The sequence below is a fragment of the Myxine glutinosa genome, chromosome 1 (assembly GCF_964187855.1).
Source record: "Myxine glutinosa chromosome 1, kmMyxGlut1.1, whole genome shotgun sequence".
NCBI classification, from domain to species: Eukaryota; Metazoa; Chordata; class Myxini; order Myxiniformes; family Myxinidae; genus Myxine; species Myxine glutinosa.
Window position 1 is genome coordinate 227,056,768 of NC_136261.1, and position 5,202 is coordinate 227,061,969.

General features: G+C 39.0%; 1 long non-coding RNA gene across 1 annotated transcript; it reads left to right on the forward strand.

The window, feature by feature from the left end:
- The first annotated feature begins 451 nt into the window (after window positions 1–451).
- LOC144889784 (uncharacterized) lies at window positions 452–4,903 on the forward strand. Its single transcript, XR_013622068.1, has 3 exons — window positions 452–774; window positions 1,696–3,292; window positions 3,990–4,903. It is a non-coding gene; the product is annotated as an uncharacterized LOC144889784 (long non-coding RNA).
- The last annotated feature ends 299 nt before the right edge of the window (window positions 4,904–5,202 follow it).

Here is a 5,202-nt window from a genome sequence, read left to right on the forward strand (position 1 = left end):
ATGGACACGATCGTGGACACGGACAATCTTATCTCAGTCTGGATACGCTACGCGAAGGAACTGCCCTCACCCGAATCAGCGTCCGCCAGTCCTCCCGGTACGAGTCTAACCGGTGTGATTTATCCCCTGTGTTTGAGTGTGCCAGGCGCCTGTTTCAGGAATAGTTATAGACCATGGGCCAAGACTCCAAAATCCACTTTTCCGTAGTCCCCACTTGGGGGCTACTGGATATTTGCAAGAGCAATAGATATTAGGTCATTAATTACTATTTTTAATGTTCTTATCACTAAAAACTGAGCATTTCTGAGAAATTTGCATGCAAAAATATACACTTCCCCAGCCAGAATCTAGCATGATGATGTCATACTGAATGCCTTAACAGACCAATCACAGATGCTGTATCTGCAAGTGTCACAGAATTGGCCAATCACAGCCCTTGACTCATGCAGCTGAGCTACCTGGGCATAGCAATGGCATGTTGCATGCACATTATTACTGGTGCAAGAGAAAAGATTACTTTGTTTTCGGAAGTTAGTTGGCAAAAATTCATCACAAATGTTCATCAGTGGAAATCTACAGATACCAGAGAAGCTGAAATTGCACAAAATGCAATCAATACTTTTGGATTGGAGCTGGTTAGAGCACCAGAAATACTCGATGCCGTTCCCTGTCAAGCCGGGTATCATCGCAAGTGCTGCATGCGATACACCGACAAGTGCAAGATCGAGAGAGCGAGGAAGAAGCCTGCACTCGTGCCTCAAAGCAGTGACCAATGTAAGTAAATATATTCTTATATGTGATTATGTTATATTTTCAATAAAATGAGCTTATCCAGCATTATATCACCACTTTGAGTGTTGGTTTGTTTGGTCTACAAAATGCAAAAGCACAATCCACCCACATGCCCCATGTACTGAGATCTGTGTAGTGTTTATTTTGATCGTACAGTTCACTGCGACTGCTGGCCTAGATTATTTTGTTTTGCTGCCCCCACTTTCTTCTGTGCTAGTTTTTTAAATTCTCTTTCAGAAATATTTTGGTTCCTACCAAGATTTATGGGATATACCCTGTAGATTTTAATTTTAGTTCCTGTTATGTTTAAATTTCATGGCTAACTAGGTACGGCATAAGTTAAGCTAGAGAGTAGAGTTTACAGTTACCAGCCACCGTATCGTGAACATTCTATGGGTTACCAGCCACCTGAAAATTTGTTCTGCTTGTTCTCTTATTCCTCCATGTATGAAGTCAACAATAAGCCATATCAATTTGTATTTATAGAGAAGTTTATATCACATATTGTTGACATCATACATGCAGGAATAAAAGAACAAGCTGAACAAATTTTCAGGTGGCTGGTAACCCCTAGAATGTTCACGGAGGCTGGTAACTGTCCCCTCTATGTCTGACTGCAATGAAATATGAATTTTGTCACGAGTCATGTTAGGTAGCTCCACGGACCATCCTGTACACCTCATTATTCATACTGACAATATTATCTGGATACAGGACGCTTGTTTGCCTTACATAATCTAGACCTGTAGATGTCAGAATTTCCTATCATACAACTAAAAATGATTTAATTATTTTTGAAGGGTGTGTAAAGTTGTAAACTGTGTATTTCTTTTTGTTTCTCATTCCTCATATTTTTCTTGTTTTCCCACTGCTCTCCCTACTGGTCCCCTTTCTTTAATGCAGCTGATGCATCTGCTGAACATGACCAGGGACAAGACGAAGTGGCTCCCAAGATCAGACTTCTGCGGTCAAAGACGTCCCATTCCAGGGCGGCGGGCTCAAGATCCTCCCATCTACTGCCAGTATGCTGTCTCATTTGCAAGAAAGACAAGAACATTGTAGAACCACACAGCAGAAAAAGAAGAAAGGAACAACAGTTGGTTCATTGTGAGACTATAACAGCTGGTAAGCTGGTCACTGCAGCTGAGATGAGGAACGATGAGGCCCTCCTCATTAACATCAGAGGGAAAGATCTAGTAGCCCTAGAAGCTAGGTATCATTAGAGCTGTTTTAAGTCTTACACTAGATTTCTAAGCAAAAACTATGTGAAAAACCCCTAAGAGGTTTTTTTGTATGACGAGGGGTATAAATGTTTTTGCCAAAGAGTTGTTGAAGAGAGAATTGTCAAAAATAGAGAAATTTTGAGGTTAACAAAGTTAAATTACTTGTTCAAGAAGTGTGTAGAAGAAGAGGAGGGCATGAAAATCCCATCCTACAAGACATACAGCCTTAAAAGAAGATTACTACAGTCATATCCATTCCTCAAATTTGTCAAGTCATCAAAAAGTAATGAAAGTGATCTTGTGTTTGTTGAGGATCTTTCCACAGCAGAGATTGCAGGGGAAGCAGTGAACGACTCATCGGAAAGTGCTGACGATACAGACACTGACACTGATGTCAGAATGGGTGCGACAACCAGCAGGATTACAACTCAGATGAAATGTAGACCCCTGTACCACGCTGCTCTGGCACTGAAGAATTCCATTGAAGACAAATGTGATACCACCCCTCCACTGAAGTGGCCACCAAGTTCCAAGGAATTGACTCTACAGGCAGCACACAACATAGTTCCAGATGAGCTGTTCAATTTCTTGGCATGGACTACAGGCATCACAAGTGATTTCCCCCGACACGATTCGCGTGTAAATGTAGATGATTCCAGCAGTAAAAAAAATTTGTATCTGTGTGTCAGGATATCATCAATCTTGGAATGAAAGGAAAGCGATTAATGCCAAAACATTCAGCTTTGGCAATGTCTGTGCGTCATCTTACCGGTTCAGCTCAGTTAATTGGGCTGTTGAATGGCCTAGGACATTGTACCTCAAATTCAGCAGTCCTAGAACACGATACAGCCCTTGCTGAGTTGCAGCTCAAACGAGGAGAGGAGTACATCCCACCGAACATCAAACCCCACATGCATACTACATTAGTTTGGGACAATAACGATTTTGGGGAGGAGACTTTGTCGGGAAAGGGCACTACTCATAATACCAATGGAATAATTAATTCAGCATGGAAACCAGCCTGCTGCAGAAGAACCAGAACAGCATTCTCTAGCAAGATCGAGAAAGAGATCCCTTCAGCCTCCCACTCCAAATATTGAATTGTACACTGGAGGACAGAGGGCAGGTCCAGAGCCGTATGGTGAGGGTGTATTGGTAGAGCTCACACATTATGTGCAGATGCAGGAAGATGCACGAACATTGGATGATGCCTACTTTCTTTGCAAGGTATAGTCAGGTTCACTATGTTAACAAATATAATTTGGTTCAAAATTTTGGTAGATTAGCAAAACTATACATTTTTGGAATATTCAGAGCATGAGGAATCCAAAAATTAATGTTTACATTTGCGTAGACACCTTTGCGAAAATGACACTCAGGACAGTGATGAAGATAGTCAGGTTCACTATGTTAACAAATATAATTTCTTTCAAAATTTTGGGAGATTAGCAAACCTGTACATTTTTGGAATCTTCAGAGCAAGGAGAATCTGAAAATCAATGTTGGCATTTGCACAGACACCTGCATGGCCGCCATTTTGGATTTTGAAAATGGCCGCCATAAAATACATATTTTGCGCGATCTCGGCTTCTAGAAACTTAATTAAATATGCTAATCCTATGTTTTCTGGGTCAAGGAATCCAATAAAGGCCTCAAAATAGTGCTCAGGATTATAGAAAAGCAACAAACAAAGGTAATTTAAAACCATTGTCTTTATATTTGTGATATAACTGTATTACATAATACATGATATTGCAAGTCCTTTGAAGTTATAGGTTGTTATAGGAAGTTATAGGTAGTATCAGATTGAACTATAAGTCCTATACACAGGATCTACTCGGTCTACACCGTTCAGGAATATGCTTTTACAGATCTTCATCACTGTCCTGAGGGTCATTTTCGCAAAGGTGTCTACGCAAATGCCAACATTAATTTTTGGATTCCTCATGCTCTGAATATTCCAAAAATGTATAGTTTTGCTAATCTCCAAAAAAATTGAACGAAAAAACATAGTGAACCTGACTAGGACCAGATTCCAATATTGACACCCTACCTGGATGGACAGGCTTTAATACCATTCTACAGAGAGATACTATCCCATCAACATCAAGCATTGGATACCTTCCAGTAATCGATGCTAGTCCTACTAACCTCAGCACAGTGAATACAATTCTGCAATCTTAAAATTTAATGCTCATGTGTCTAAGAAATAGAAACAAAATTGAAACATCCTTTCGATTTTTGAAGAAATTTGCACATTTGAAATGAGATATGTGGCTGCATGTACATGTACATATGTACACTTTTATTTCCATACAAGTACGATGTTTGTTTGAAACTACAAATACTTAGATAGGAATGTGGTAAACAGCCATAAAAGGTCGACCTGACAATAGTTCATTTTGTTGATGTCTTATTATCTTTAAACACATATCTTGAAAGTTTATTGTGATGTTAGATAACAGGACCGTGTGTTAAAAATTGCTTTAAAGGGTAAGACTTGAAGATCATTTCATCATTACTGAATTCATTTCATCATGACTTAATGAAATTGACAAAGATTGCTTCATTGCGTAAATGATGACCAGTTACAACGTAAACCTTGCTTTTAAATGTTCTGAGAATTATATAATGCCACATCATTATAAATATTTTGCAGGTTTTAACATAATATTATGATGTATGCTTCTTTTCAGTGATTGACATTATCATGAATTGATGATTTTTATAATGTCTTCAGCTTGTATTAAAGACACCAACCAAGACACAAGTTACTCATTGCACTGTACGCAGTTCGTTTGTAACATTACATGTACGAATACTTAGATGTGAGAGGAGAGTGACGGAGAGAAAGGACAGCTCTTACATGAGCCTCGATGTTGTATACAAAAAAAAAAAAAAAAAAAAAGGAAAAGAAAGAGCAAGAGAGGGGGGGGGGGGCGGGAGTGGAGGGGAAAAGAAAGTGCCTGTGTACGAGGTATGAAATAGGAGAAACAAAATTTAGTAATTGAAAACTGTAAAAAGAGGGAAATATTTTGTAATAAAGTATGAGCACAAGCGAGGATGGTACTGGGTGTAAGTTTTTCAAGCAAACATTAAACTGGATGAACAGAGATATAAAATAAATAAGGGGTATGTTTTTTCTTCATTTAAACACGTGGTTGTGAGATGTTTGCATTTTTAACTA